At 45.2% G+C, this 14945-nt stretch overlaps 1 protein-coding gene across 3 annotated transcripts in view; it reads right to left on the bottom strand.

The window, feature by feature from the left end:
- gne (glucosamine (UDP-N-acetyl)-2-epimerase/N-acetylmannosamine kinase) overlaps nt 1-7834 on the bottom strand; it is a 36367-nt gene extending 28533 nt beyond the window's left edge. For 2 of the 3 annotated variants that reach the window (XM_045206022.1, XM_045206025.1), the window contains exon 1: nt 7573-7834. The gene's annotated coding sequence lies outside the window, so the exon portion shown is untranslated. Of the gene's footprint in view, nt 1-4396; nt 4420-7572 lie in introns of those variants that run through there. The other variant, XM_045206023.1, reaches the window with a different exon arrangement.
- Nucleotides 7835-14945: the final 7111 nt, after the last annotated feature.

The following is a 14945-nucleotide window of genomic DNA, read 5'->3' as shown; positions in this document are numbered from 1 at the left end:
GAAGCCTAACAAAACATCCCCACAATCTTTTTTGCATCAATTTCTCTCAGCCAATTAGTCATTTGTGTAAGTGCTGTGCTTGTTGAATGTCCTTCCCTATAAGCGTGCTGAAAGTCTGTTGTCAATTTGTTTACTGTAAAATAGCATTGTATCTGGTCAAACAATTGTTTCCAAAAGTTTACTAAGGGTTGGTAACAGGCTGAATGGTCGGCTATTTGAGCCAGTAAATGGGGCTTTACTATTCTTAGGTAGCGGAATGACTTTTGCTTCCCTCCAGGCCTGAGGGTACACACTTTCTAGTAGGCTTAAATTGAAGATATGGCAAATAGGAGTAGAGCTCAGACAGAGCCCAGATCTGTGCCTCAACACAATCCTGTCTCGGTGCTCTACGGACAATTCCTTCGACCTCATGGCTTGGTTTTTGCTCTGACATGCACTGTCAACTGTGGGACCTTATATAGACAGGTTCGTGCATTTCCAAATCATGTTCAATCAATTGAATTTACCACAGGTGTACTCCAATCAAGTTGTAGAAATATCAAGGATGATCAATGGAAACAGGATGCACCTGAGCTCAATTTCAAGTCTCATAGCAAAGGGTCTGAATAAGGTATTCCGATTTTAATGTATTTGCAAAAATGTCTAAAAACCTGTTTTCGCTATGTCGTTATGGGGTATTGCGTGTAGATTGATGAGGGGAAAAAATAATCAAATCCATTTTAGAATAAGGCTGTAACAAAATGTGGAAAAAGTGAAGGGGTCTGAATACTTTCTGAACGCACTTTATGTCAGCTAACTATTCTGTAAGCCACCCTGCACAATCAATGATTGGATAGAAAGTTTGGAGCGTAGCATAAGCTAACCAGTTCATACACAGTATGCATAATACAGCCCACACTCAAAGCTGATTAGTTTGTTTGATTTTGCAGTAGACCAATTATGTACCAAAGACATCTTAGCTCTATGGCCTTTTTTATGTTGCGCTGCTGTACATAATATGCAGTAGTCTATAGGCTATTATTGTATATTTAAATTTAAATTCTGGCTTTTCAGGCTTGGCCTCATATTTATGCGTATGGGTAAGCTGTAATATTCTAATATTCCTATGGGTGTTCTGCATGCGATGTTTAAAATGCATTGAAATAATCAGCATCTTAGAAAGTGCTGTCCATTTCAGAACCATAGTAGCACCATAGTAGACATTTGATTTGTCTACTGCACTGCTGAATTAGTCAAAAATGTTCTCATGTGTTGGGAAACCTCGGAGCCCCCCAGGTCACCGCACCCTCGTGCTCACTTTGTGTTCTGGCACCTGCCTGGCATAAATGATAACCCGAGATTACAGGAGTAATTTCTTTGTCAAAGAAAGTGATTTGTTTGTTCATTGTTTGAATTAATTATTTTTTCTTGTATTTTCTTTTTCACCATTTTAAAAACCATCTAGGGACTTACGGTGCAAATTAATGCAAGCTAAAGCATTATGGTGCAATACATCAGACTGTTGTTGATTCATTTATTTTGTAAAATAACTTTCTTTTTTACAATTCAACATACACATACATCGCCAGTGCCCGCATCATGATTCAATGTGACCGTTGATAATTCAATGTGTCAAATGTTTTAATTGTATCCGTCCCTAATATTATTGTTTTTATTACTAAGGTTATAATAATAAATCTTACTCATAAAAGAACAAAGTAAAAACATCAGTACCTCCCCGACTCGCTGCCATTTGCAGGGTGTCTATCTATTGGTCCTTGGCCTTCCTTTGTGCAACTATCATAGTCAAGTCACGAAGCTGCCACGTCTGATTGAGATTTTTTTCCCCCTCAAGTGTTTGAAACTATTTTTTTAACCCTTATTTTACCAGGTTTGAGGCACGGGGTGGAATGGTGCAACGATACAACCTGAGGGGTATACTACAAAGCAGGATCAATGAGTTAGTCAACTATCTTTGATAAGCAACCAGAAAAAAACGATTGATTTTTGGACCCATTCACCTGCTGTCTGTTTACATCCTCTTATACATCCTGGTCCGAGCAGAGTACACCACATAGACACATAGACACTATTTGCATTGCCACCGCCATTCTCCATCCATTTTAGGGGACCAAACGTATTGGGCCAAACTCACTTATATGTGTATTAAAGTAGTCAAAAGTTTGGTATTTTGTATTACTTGCATGCAATGACTACATCAAGTTTGTGACTCTACAAACTTGTTGGATGCATTTGCTGTTTGTTTTGGTTGTGTTCCAGATTAATTGTGGCCCAAAAGAAATGAATGGTAAATAATGTATTGTCAATTTGAAGTCAATTTTATTGTAAATAGGAATATGTTTCTAAACACTTCTACATTAAATGTAGATGCTACCATGATTACGGATTGTCCTGAATTAATAGTTAATAATGCTGAGTGAGAAAGTTAGAGGCATAAATATCATACCCTCCCAAAATGTTATTGTAATTGTGAGAGGTTAGCATGTCTTGGGGGGTAGGGATGTTAACAGTTAATTGGTTAGCCGCTGAGAATACATTTGACCCGTCATGTTTATCGGTATATAGGTCAATTTGCATAAATATGTGGAATTAAATTGGCGCGTGCGTATTTTCGTTAGTCATCATGTATCTTATCACACGCGCACAGCATACAGAGTCTATAGCCTACCTACCACCTGTCAGACAACGCAAGAGTAGCTCCTCAAAAGCCTGTAGGCTACTGGAGTGAAACCTGCTTTTGTAAACTCAGTCATTGCACAACAACTAACAATTGTAAATACAATCGCGTGTTTAAAACTTTGGTGGCCACGATTAAAAAGGAGCTATTTTTATCTCTCAATCTCAACTCGTAAAGCGCGCCTCCCATTCGCCATTCAAATGCATAGGCTATATATAGCCTGCCTACCGTTGACTATCAGCGCGTCAACCACCACTTTGCAATGTGACCTTGAGGCTGTATAATTGTTTGAAACCTGTACGTTTTACTTTACTTCAAATAATGAGGCATGTCTTACCTTGCTTCAAAGTAGCCTTACGAAAATCCATCCATAGAAACGTGGAGGCAATTATTTTATAAAGACTTCCTCATGCCATTAACCAGCATTTCTTTCCTGTTCTACTGGTTTTCATTTCAACTTTATTTCGTCGTCCAGAAGCCAAAAGGCACAATCCTAGTCATTATCAACCCATCATAGTAGTTGCTATTAGATTCTCCCTCTTTCTACATTTCTAACTTGAGATTTTCATCTCTGTCACATATGGAACTGCTCGCATTAGGTGCGCAGTTTAGAACTGTGTTTTCCTCGAATTGCATTCGGAAACATTTTTGAAAATGACGTTTTATTAGCTGCTTCATTAAAGGAGTTGCATGTTCAATAATAGGCTATATATAGCCTTTTGACTGTAACATGATAGGCTTACTATTGTTGCATGTTTCCATTAAACTGTCATCCCTGAGGCCATTTTGGATATCAAATGGACAATACAGTATATGCAGTAATTATATAATATAACTATAGCCTAATATATGTTTTAATTGTTTTCTCCCAACAGGAAAGAACGGTTAGTACAGCATGCCAAACTGACCCCTGGGTGCCAGAGTGTTCCTGTGCTGAGGTGGAGAAGAGGTCCACTGGGACCATCACTAAACAGCTCGGGGCCCAGCTAGATTGCGCTCACATTTTACATTTAAGTCATTTAGTAGACGCTCTTATCCAGAGCGACTTACAGTTATTGAGTGCATACATTTTCATACTGGCCCCCTGTGGGAAACGAACCCACAACCCTGGCGTTGCAAGCGCCATGCTCTACCAACTGAGCTACATAAGGCCCATCAGTATACAACCGAGTCCTGCCCCTATACGCCACAGATGGAGCTGACGGAGAGTGAGATCAGTGAAGACCATAACTCGCTGTATGAACCTGAGAGCTCAGAATCACAATCATCACAGCACGAGCCAAGATAGACTATCAATCACTTTGGGGGCGCGGGCTGGTGTTCTGAAAATGGAGAAGGAGAAGGAGCAGGCCATTCAACAGCGAATTCAAAGATACACCCATCCATAAAGGGAATCGGAGTGGACTTGTTTTTCCAGTTTTGTTTTAACCCGTTTCAACAGATGTGCTACCTTGTTCCGGTCCTGCTGTTTCGACTCTCTCTCTCTCTCTCTCTCTCTCTCTCTCAAGCTATGAATTCTCAGCTATGAAAAGCCAACTGACATTTGCTCCTGAGGTGTTAAACTGTTGCACCCTCTATAACCACTGTGGTTATTATTTTGTTGTAAAAAGGGCTTTTGTAATAGGTCGAAAAGCATTAAACATTTATGGCAATTTAGCTAGCTAGCTTGTGTTGCTAGCTAATTTGTCCTGGGATATAAACATTGCGTTGTTATTTTACCTGAAATGCAAAAGGTCCTCTACTCCGACAATTCATCTACAGATAAAACGGTAAAAGTTTGTTTTCTAGTAATCTCTCCTCCTTCCGGCTTCTTCTTCTGACTTTATATGGCGGTTGGCAACCAACTTTATGGTGGATTACCACAACCAACTGGACTGGAGCATAGACCTCAGTTAATCTTTCAATCACCCACGTGGGTAAATGATGGGAGAGGCACTTGCAGCGCGTCACAAATATAATAGTTATTTTTTAGCGCCTGGCCACGCAGACGCTCGTTGACGAGAGCGAGCAGTGTGGGTGCAATGATTGAATAACATGTATGGTACATTTATTTTGCAACGCTTGCGCATACAACGCGTGCGGTGTGTCAGCATGTTATGGAAGAAACGACACACGCAGGGATGAGACCTCGTACACCTCGTCCAATTCTCCCTTGTGCCCATAGGATGAACTGGCGATAAACTGCCAGCCTGTATGCTCTGCAAACAAAATCATAAGAAACGTTAGTCTGATACCGAAACTAAATCACAATGTATTTATAATGAGCACGCCCCATTATTGGTTAGAATGACATTTTGTGAATCATGATGCTGTCTGTGATTCGAACTCCGGTCGTCTAATCAAAAGGTAAATGTCTTACCATCGCGCCAAACAGCGCTGGTGATAAAAATCATTCTAGGATACTGATTCTATATATTGAGCACCTACCCACTACTGATATTAACTTTAAACAATTTATAATCAAGCAACATTTCAGCAATTATTTCACTGGCATATCGGCTACTGACTGGTCGAGTAACCTCTTCTGCCAGGAAGTCCTTCATAAGGATTAGTGACACGTCCAATACATATATCGCCATCCAGACAGACTGACAGGAACCTCTGACTGGGTGTAATACAGCCACCATCTCTCTACAACACACATACTCTCTAGCCATTATCTGGCTGCATCCAGACTCACACCAGTTTATGTCACCGCCCCGCCGTCCCTCTAGCTGTTGTGTTTCAGGCGGCATATCTGTGTTGTTACTGCTACGAGAATGAACTCTTTGAACTGGGGCAAACGATTGGTTCAAACATGAACGGTTTCAGTAGTTTTATTGGCTCCCTAACTAGTTCTCAAGGGGAACTGTAAGGTGATCTTAGATGGTTGGTGGCCTGGCTGTTGGGAGCTAGGGCCGGTGGCCGAGAGGTTGTTGGTTCGGGTCCCCGATTCGACTGGGTGGGGGCTCTGTCCTTGTGACCTTGGTTGCTCCTGTGGGTCGCTCTGGATGGGAGGGTCTGCTGAATGTAAATGTTGAGTGGCTTCACTGAGGTAGATTGAATATTTTAAAATCCTATAAAAAAATGTACTAAATTGATATTCAGTTGAGGGTTATTAATACAATGTTTAGCATATTTATACATTTCCCCCATCTGTAAAACACATGATTTCCAGTGTTTGTGATACTCAACGTGCGGGTTGATGGTCACTAGACTTGATACTGAATGTTATGGATTATTCTCATATCTGTTGATAGTGGTTGACCCCAGACTGGATGTACAAGGACCAAGGACACACTGATTATTCACTGTTGTATTTGTATTGATGACATCCTGTGAACGCCGTGATTCTGTAGCAGTTGACAGTCATTGCCTTTTTGTTTTGACTTCCTACAAGACTCTCGGGCTGGTGTTTACAGAACATTTGGTGCTGTCTGATTAGGATATAAATGCCCCAGTTAGACATTTTCTCTCCTTCTTGGCTGGATGGTGTCTCCCTTTTACAACTTGTAATAAAACGGATAGATTTTTAATTGACTAAACCAACGATTGCTCTCCTTTTTGTTCACCTGGAAATTCCTATTATAACATAGAAAATACATTTATTTGTCGAAGCAGTAATCAAATGACTGGGATTCTCTTTCAAAGGTAAAAAATAAAGTAATGCCTGTCTGTCACTGTTTGCAGTTACCATATGTGATCTTTTAAATTACAATGAATTACGTCAACAAAGGGCCTGTCTCCAAGATTGTTAAGTCTAGACACAGGTCTACATAACTTTTATTTCGTACCTAAACAAATACAAATTCTAGCCTATTTATATCATTTATCTGTATCATATACTGTCAAATCCAGAGGCTGTTTATTAAAATAATGTGTTGATAGTGAAATTGCGCCACCCACTGGTAAAGTGAGTTAGCCAGTTTCAACTAGCTATATATTTATCATGACAGGACTAACTTTTCTAGCTATTTAAAATGTAGCTATTTCAGTGATACAGTATGTTAGTTAGCTAGAATAAACTTGCCAGGAAATAAAAATGTTAGACTAACTATTCCTTTTTATCTTGAATATACATTTTGTATAGCAAACCTTGCCATATCAAAGTTAGTCTCAATTTATAAAAGTAACTAACGTTAGCTCGCTACATACCTATTAGCTTTAAAAGTTTGCCTAAATCAGCAAGTGATGATGTGGCCCGGTTATGTTGCCAACAAGCTGTTACCAGTTAGCTAGCTAACGGTTGCTGGTAACGTCGTTAGCGAGGTAGCTAGTTAGTTCAACCCGCTTTTATTCACACTGGTTAGTTAGCAAACAATGACGAATGTAACGATTGGTAAATTAGATAGTTGGCTACTTAGGTAACGTTATGTATGATAGAATGATTAGCTAGCTAAGTTAGCTAGTTAGTGCTATATTGCCTACTTGCTAGCTAGCTAGGGTAACTACTGATCCTAGCCAGCTAGCTCACCTGTGCTAACTCCAGCTAAGTTTCAACTAGGCTAGCCAGCTTTGTGATTCATAGTGAAAACGCGAATCTATTACATTAACTAAAATTATAGCGAAGTTAGTTAAAACAGAGCACAATATGTTTGTCTGTAGCTCAGTTGGTAGAGCATGGCGCTTGCAACGCCAGGGTTGTGGGTTCGATTCCCACGGAGGGCCAGTATGAAAAATGTATGCACTCACTATAAACTCTGGATAAGAGCGTCTGCTAAATGACTAAAATGTAAATGTCTTGTCTATCTAGCGTTAGCTAGCTAACAGTAGCTAGATAACTTTAGCCAAACGTGTAGTTCCACTAACGTTAGCTAGCTACTGTAGCTAGGTCAAAGTTAGCTAGCTAGGTACCACCAAGCTAGCGCCAGCATGAAAGGCTATGAAGCGTTACACTAAATTAACTTGCTACCTACCTTGAAGTAGATCCTCTTAATCTCATGCAATGTCTCTCATCATGTCTGTTTTCAGATGTAGGCTTGCGTGAAAGTAAACCTATATGGGTGAAATGGCCCCAGGTACTTCCGAAAGGCTAGGATTAGCTAATAAAACTAATTTAACGTTACTGGTACATATATTGCTCTTGTGCGTGCGCGAAATCTTGAAATTAGAACTAAAACTTAATTTTACGTTCGAGCATCGCAAGCCTCTCACTGAGCCGGTACAATATTGTGCAACTGCAGGTTGCGATATTCTTCTTCTTCTTCTTCGATGAGGTTTAACGGCGGTTGGCATCCAATTTGTTGCATTACCGTCACCTACTAGACTGGAGTACAACTCCCTTATATTTGCTTGAAAAATAAAATAAAGAAATACATTACATTTTCGTCATTTAGCAGACGCTCTTATCCAGAGCGACTTACACATTGGAATACCCTACCATCTAACACTACACTCACAAATTCAAAAATATTATTAATAATTAACACCATCCTACTCTACTATTTAAATATATTCATTCCTACCTCATGCCCTCAACCTGAAATGATGGGACATCACCACTTGTAACTCTTCTGATGTCAAGTCTCGCACACCCAAATACCTCTCTGCAGCTGCCACCACAACCTCAATTTTCTTCGACTTCTGTTCCATCCCTGCAGTACAATTAATAACCATTGCTATAAATGCTAAAAATCCAATCTTACTAAAACATATATCACTTGTTGGCCTATCCCTCTGCACTGGTACATATCTACTACTCTCACCACTCCTCCCCCTTTACCCATCTTCCTCTACTTTATTCACTGCCTCAGCATATGACAACTTCTTCACTACTCTTACCCTGGAAACCTCAACCTGCCTCTCTCGCACAGGACATTTCTGATCCCCAGCCCCATGGGCACCCCTACAATTAGCACATACCACTACTTTCCCCAATGCTACACATTCCTTTGTCTAATGCCCTTCTGCACACTTATCACACCTTGGAACCTCCCTCCTACACACTGCTGCCAAATGCCCATAAGTTTGACACCTGCAACATCGTAATGTATTCGGCACATAAGCTCGTACAGGATAACTTATATATCCTAACTTCACTTTGTCAGGCAAAGACTCAACTTTAAAACTCAAAAGAACGGACAATGACTCTTCTGTTTCCCCACTCTCGGCACCCTGTTTGCGTCGCACCAAACGACGAGCATCGCAAACACCGGGAATCTTCCCCTTCAGTTTTACATTTACTGCTTCCCCAGTAATCACTCCTTTCAATGGCACCCTTTTCTTGAGAGTGAAACAATTCACAATTCTTTCCCCCATTTGTTTAACTCTGAGCGCCTTCTCCCTCTGACCAACAGAAAGACAAACAAGTATCACTAGACCACTTCTGGTTACCCTCACCGATTCCACTATACCCAACGCTTTTTTCACCCATCCTGAAACCACAAATGGATCAGCCAAAAGGCAAGGGTCCACTTTTTCCAAAAACTTCACTCCTATTGTCACAGACTCATCTTTATCCTGACCCTCTGTGCAAGCCTCGGGCTCCGAGTACTTCACCACACCTACCACCTCCGATACTTCACCCTCATTCACTTCCATTTCTCCTCCTGTCTTCAGCTCACTTTGCTTACATTTTCTACCATTCTTCTTTAACAAACCATCTCCCTTTTTCCCGCCATTTTTTACAGACTCAAGCTCACAGTCTTTCTCCCTCTCTCTCTTAGACCTCCTCTGCCTCTCTTTTTCCCTCCATTCCTCCTCCGTCATCCAATTATACGTCTCCTTATGATAATACTGCACTTCTCCTGACATACATCTGTTTCTTGCTTTCTCAAGGGACGCCATTTACGAGGCTCTCCCATTTCATTCATCCGTCTGATCCACTGCAGCCTGCAATTCGGGGCGTTCCTGCATGTGGACATTCCTGTATCTGCAGGAACACCTGCCCTCAAGCATCCCATTGGTTCCTGCCAGACATATGCCCTCGCCTTCATTAACAGAACAGAGGGAAAACAGAGCCCGACAACGGGGCTGGCAGGTAGGATTTAGTTTCTCCCTGTCTCTGGCCCACACTCCAGTACAGTAGGTGGCGGTAATGCACCATAACGTTGGATGCCAACCACCAATAAACCCCAGTGAAGAAGAAGAAGAAGCATTGGACAGTGTTGCCAACTTAGTGACTTTGTCGCTATATTTAGCGAGTTTTCAGACCCCTCTAGCGACACATTTTCAAAAAAGCGACTAGCGACAAATCTAGCAACTTTTTCTGGTGTTATTGGAGACTTTTGGAGACTGACGTGAAAGCACGTATCGTTCTTACTCTTCTCAACGAGCAGCGGGTGCTTTGTTACCCCCTTCCCAAAGCACTCACAGGCGGCCCAGTCCTCGCACAGCAGTCCCTCCCAGCTGCAGTCAGAGCAGGAGATGTTCACCCCTCCGCGTCCAGACTGCAAATGAATCGAGCATGCGGGAAGCCGCCGCTGGCTGATCCCGCCCTGGCTTACATTCAGGGTGGGATGTAAATGTAGGGTGTTTTTTACTCACTTTTTGTCTCTCCCATGACGTTATTCCTCTCTCCTACAGCGTCCATCACAATTACATGCACATGGCCAATTATGCAAATTAGGTGATGACGTCATTTAGCGACTTTTAGGACAGCCAATAGCTACTTTCTTTACTGAGGAGTTGGCAACACTGGAAGAACAGTGCCCGATAGGTGGGGGAGCAGGCCACTGTTTCCCGTTCGCCCCCGCCTCCCGCTAGTACAGTAGGCGGGAGGCTAGAGCGACATCATGTGCTAACTAGCTTGCCTACCAATGTTGCCACAGCCTACCGCTAGCTACTCCAGTACACAGCAGGTGGGAGGCGAGGGCAACACCATGTGCTAGCAACACTGTGTGCTAGCTTGCTAGTTAGCTAGCACACGTGTCGCCCCCGCCTCCCACCTGCTGTGTGCCGGAGTTCTCCTTAGGACTAGCTGGCTAAGCTAGCACACAGTGTCGTTCGCTCCCGGCTGCCGAACACCTGCCCTCGCGGTCATTAACAGAACTGCGGGAAAACAATGCCCGACAGGCGGGTGCGAAGGACACTTCACCGGTTTGTACTAGCTAAAGCTAGCTACCGTTGTTGCCGCCGCCTCTTCTTCTTCTGTGGGGTTTAGCGGCGGTTGGCATCCAACGTTATGGTGCATTACCGCCATCTACTGTACTGGAGCGCCCCTGCCTCCCGCCTACGTACTGGAGTCATAGCTTAAAAATGGACCAACAGAAGTAGAAAGAGAGGTTCCTGAAGATGCAGGTATACCCACATGCAGGAACGTATACCAACAATGCAGTTTTAAGAAAGAATACCCCCCCCCCCCCCCAAAAAAAAAGACAATATAAAATAATACGAAATAAAAGTAACAAATAATTAAAGAGCAGCAGTGAAAATAACAATAGCGAGGCTATATACAGGGGGTACCGGTACAGAGTCAATGTGCGGGGGCACCGGTTAGTCGAGGTAATTGGGGTAATATGTACATGTAGGTAGAGTTATTAAAGTGACTATGCATAGATAATAAACAGAGAATAGCAGCAGCGTAAAAGAGGGGGGGGGGGGCAATGCAAATAGTCTGGGTAGCAATTTGATTAGATGTTCAGGAGTCTTATTGTCACGCTCTGGCTCCGGGACTTTGTATTTTGAGCCAGGGTGTGTTCGTTTGGTTGTGTTTTGTTTGGTTGGGTTGTCATTGGTTGTGTTTTCCTTGTTTGGTCAAGTGACTCCCAATCGGAGGTAACGAGTGTCAGCTGTCGGCTCGTTATCTCTGATTGGGAGCCATATTTAAACTGTCTGTGTTCACCTTGTGTTTGTGGGTTTTTGTTCCTTGTCAGTCATTGTCTGAGGACGTTACGTATCGTTTATTGTTTTGTATTCGTGTATGCACTTTACTATTAAAGTATGTTCGCTCAACACGCTGCGCCTTGGTCCTCTCTAACCAACGATCGTGACAGAAAAACCCACCAAGACCAGACCAAGCAGCGTGTCCAGGAGCCATCGCTAATAGATCTCCGTGGCAGCTTCGACTGGGTCAAGCCCATTGAGGAGCTGAGTGACGAGGGTTGGAGACAGAGGAGCGAGAGGTGGGCGAGAATGTTGGAGGCCTGGTCCACGGGGAGGAGAGACCCCCAGAGGATTTTTTTGGGGGGCTCACGACGTCGGGGCAGCAGGAGGACGCTATGGAGCGGTCCAGCGGGGTTGCAGAGGAGGCCGCCAGGTTACGGGGGCCACTGGTAGAAGAGGGGATGGAAGGTGTAGAGGCACGGCGAGAGGTACTGGCGTGTGTTGCCAGTCCGGTCCGTTCCAGATCCCGGTGTAGAGCCAGTGGTGTGTGTCCCCAGTACGGTCCGGTCTATTCCTGCTCCCCGCACCAAACCTACGGTGTGCGTCGACAGCCCAGCCCGGCCCGTTCCTGCGCTCCGCACCGAGTCTGTGGTGCGCGTCGCCAGCCCAGCCCGGCCTGTCCCTGCTCCACGCACAAAGCCTACGGTGTGCGTCGCCAGCCCAGCCCGGCCTGTTCCTGCTCCACGCACCAAGCCTACGGGGTGCGTCGCCAGCCCAGCCCGGCCTGTCCCTGCTCCACGCACAAAGCCTACGGTGTGCGTCGCCAGCCCGACCCGGCCTGTTCCTGCCACTCGCACCAAGCCTAGGGTGCGAGTCGTCAGCCTGGTCCAGCCTGTTCCTGCTACTCGCACCAAGCCAAGGGTGCGAGTCGTCAGCCTGGTCCAGCCCATTCCTGCTACTCGCACCAAGCCAGGGATGCGAGTCGTCAGCCTGGTGAGGTCCGTTCCGGCTCCACGCACCAAGCCTAGGGTGCGTATCGTCAGCCAGGTCCGGTCCGTTCCTGCCTCACGCGCTAAGCCAGGGGTGCGCGTCGTCAGTCCTGATCCAGCCAGCTGGGTCAGATCGGATCGGGGCCATTACGGGGGGATTGAAGTAGGGTGGTGGTCAAGCCCGGAGCCGGAGCCGCCTCCGAGGAGCAACACCCACCCAGCCCTCTCCTATTTGGGGTTTTGAGGCGCGGTCGCAGTCCGCGCCTTTAGGGGGGGGTACTGTCACGCTCTGGCTCCGGGACTTTGTATTTTGAGCCAGGGTGTGTTCGTTTGGTTGTGTTTTGTTTGGTTGGGTTGTCATTGGTTGTGTTTTCCTTGTTTGGTCAAGTGACTCCCAATCGGAGGTAACGAGTGTCAGCTGTCGGCTCGTTATCTCTGATTGGGAGCCATATTTAAACTGTCTGTGTTCACCTTGTGTTTGTGGGTTTTTGTTCCTTGTCAGTCATTGTCTGAGGACGTTACGTATCGTTTATTGTTTTGTATTCGTGTATGCACTTTACTATTAAAGTATGTTCGCTCAACACGCTGCGCCTTGGTCCTCTCTAACCAACGATCGTGACACTTATGGCTTGGGGGTAGAAGCTGTTTAGAAACCTCTTGGACCTAGACTTGGCACTCCGGTACCGCTTGCCGTGCGGTAGCAGAGAGAACAGTCTATGACTAGGGTGGCTGGAGTCTTTGACAATTTTTAGGGCCTTCCTCTGACACCGCCTGGTATAGAGGTCCTGGATGGCAGGAGGCTTGGCCCCAGTGATGTACTGGGCCGTACGCACTACCCTCTGTAGTGCCTTGCGGTCGGAGGCCGAGCAGTTGCCATACCAGGCAGTGATACAACCAGTCAGGATGCTCTCGATGGTGCAGCTGTAGAACCTTTTGAGGATCTGAGGACCCATGCCAAATCTTTTCAGCCTCCTTAGGGGGAATAGGTTTTGTCGTGCCCTCTCCACGACTGTCTTGGTGTTAGTTTGTTGGTGATGTGGACACCAAGGAACTTGAAGCTCTCAACCTGCTCCACCACAGCCCCGTCGATGAGAATGGGGGTGTGCTCAGTCCTCTTCTTTTTCCTGTAGTCCACAATCATCTCCTTTGTCTTGAACATATTGAGGGAGAGGTTGTTGTCCTGGCACAACACGGCCAGGTCTCTGACCTCCTCCCTATAGGCTGTCTCGTTGTTGTCGGTGATCAGGTCTACCACTGTTGTGTCATCGGCAAACTTAATGATGGTGTTGGAGTCGTGCCTAGCCATGCAGTCATGAGTGAACAGGGAGTACAGGAGGGGACGGAGCACGCACCCCTGAGGGGCCCCCGTGTTGAGGATCAGCGTGGTGGATGTGTTGTTACCTACCCTTATCACCTGGGGGCGGCCCATCAGGAAGTCCAGGATCCAGTTGCAGAGGGAGGTGTTTAGTCCCAGGGTCCTTAGCTTAGTGATGAGCTTTGAGGGCACTATGGTGTTGAACGCTGAGCTGTAGTCAATGAATAGTTCCTTTTGTCTAGGTGTGAAAGGGCAGTGTGGAGCGCAATAGAGATTGCATCATCTGTTGATCTGTTGGGGAGGTATGCAAATTGGAGTGGGTCTAGGGTTTCTGGGATAATGGTGTTGATGTGAGCCATGACCAGCCTTTCAAAGCACTTCATGGCTACAGATGTGAGTGCTACGGGTCGGTAGTCATTTAGGCAGGTTACCTTAGTGTTCTTGGGCACAGGGACTATGGTGGTCTGCTTGAAACATGTTGGTATTACAGACTCAGACAGGGAGAGGTTGAAAATGTCATTGAAGACACTTGCAGTTGGTCAGCGCATGCTCGGAGTACACGTTCTGGTAATCCGTCTGGCCCTGCAGCCTTGTGAATGTTGACCTGTTTAAAGGTCTTACTCACATCGGCTTTGGAGAGCGTGATCACACAGTCGTCCGGAACAGCTGATGTATGACGCTACAAGCTTGGCACACCTGTATTTGGGGAGTTTCTCCCATTCTTCTCTGCAGATCCTCTCAAGCTCTGTCAGGTTGGATGGGGAGTGTCGCTGCACAACTATTTTCAGGTCTCTCCAGAGATGTTCGATTGGGTTCAAGTCCGGGATCTGGCTGGGCCGCTCAAGGACATTCAGAGACTTGTCCCGAAGCCACTCCTGCTTTGTCTTGTCTGTGTGCTTAGGGTCGTTTTCCTGTTGAAAGGTGAACCTTTGCCCCAGTCTGAGGTCCTGAGCACTCTGGAGCAAGTTTTCATCAATGATCTCTCTGTACTTTGCTCCGTTCATCTTTCCCTCAATCCTCACTAGTCTCCCAGTACCTGTCGCTGAAAAACATCCCCACAGCATGATGCTGCCACCACCATGTAGGATGGTATTGGCCAGGTGATGAGCGGTGCCTGGTTTCCACCAGATGTGACGCTTGGCATTCAGGCCAAAGAGTTCAATCTTCGTTTCATCAGACTCATCGTCTGAGAGTCCTTTAGATGCCTTTTGGCAATCTCCAA

Source organism: Coregonus clupeaformis, chromosome 21, assembly GCF_020615455.1.
Source record: "Coregonus clupeaformis isolate EN_2021a chromosome 21, ASM2061545v1, whole genome shotgun sequence".
Classification (NCBI taxonomy): domain Eukaryota; kingdom Metazoa; phylum Chordata; class Actinopteri; order Salmoniformes; family Salmonidae; genus Coregonus; species Coregonus clupeaformis.
The sequence above is the reverse complement of the archived record's forward strand: the minus strand, read 5'-3'. Positions and strand labels throughout refer to the sequence as shown.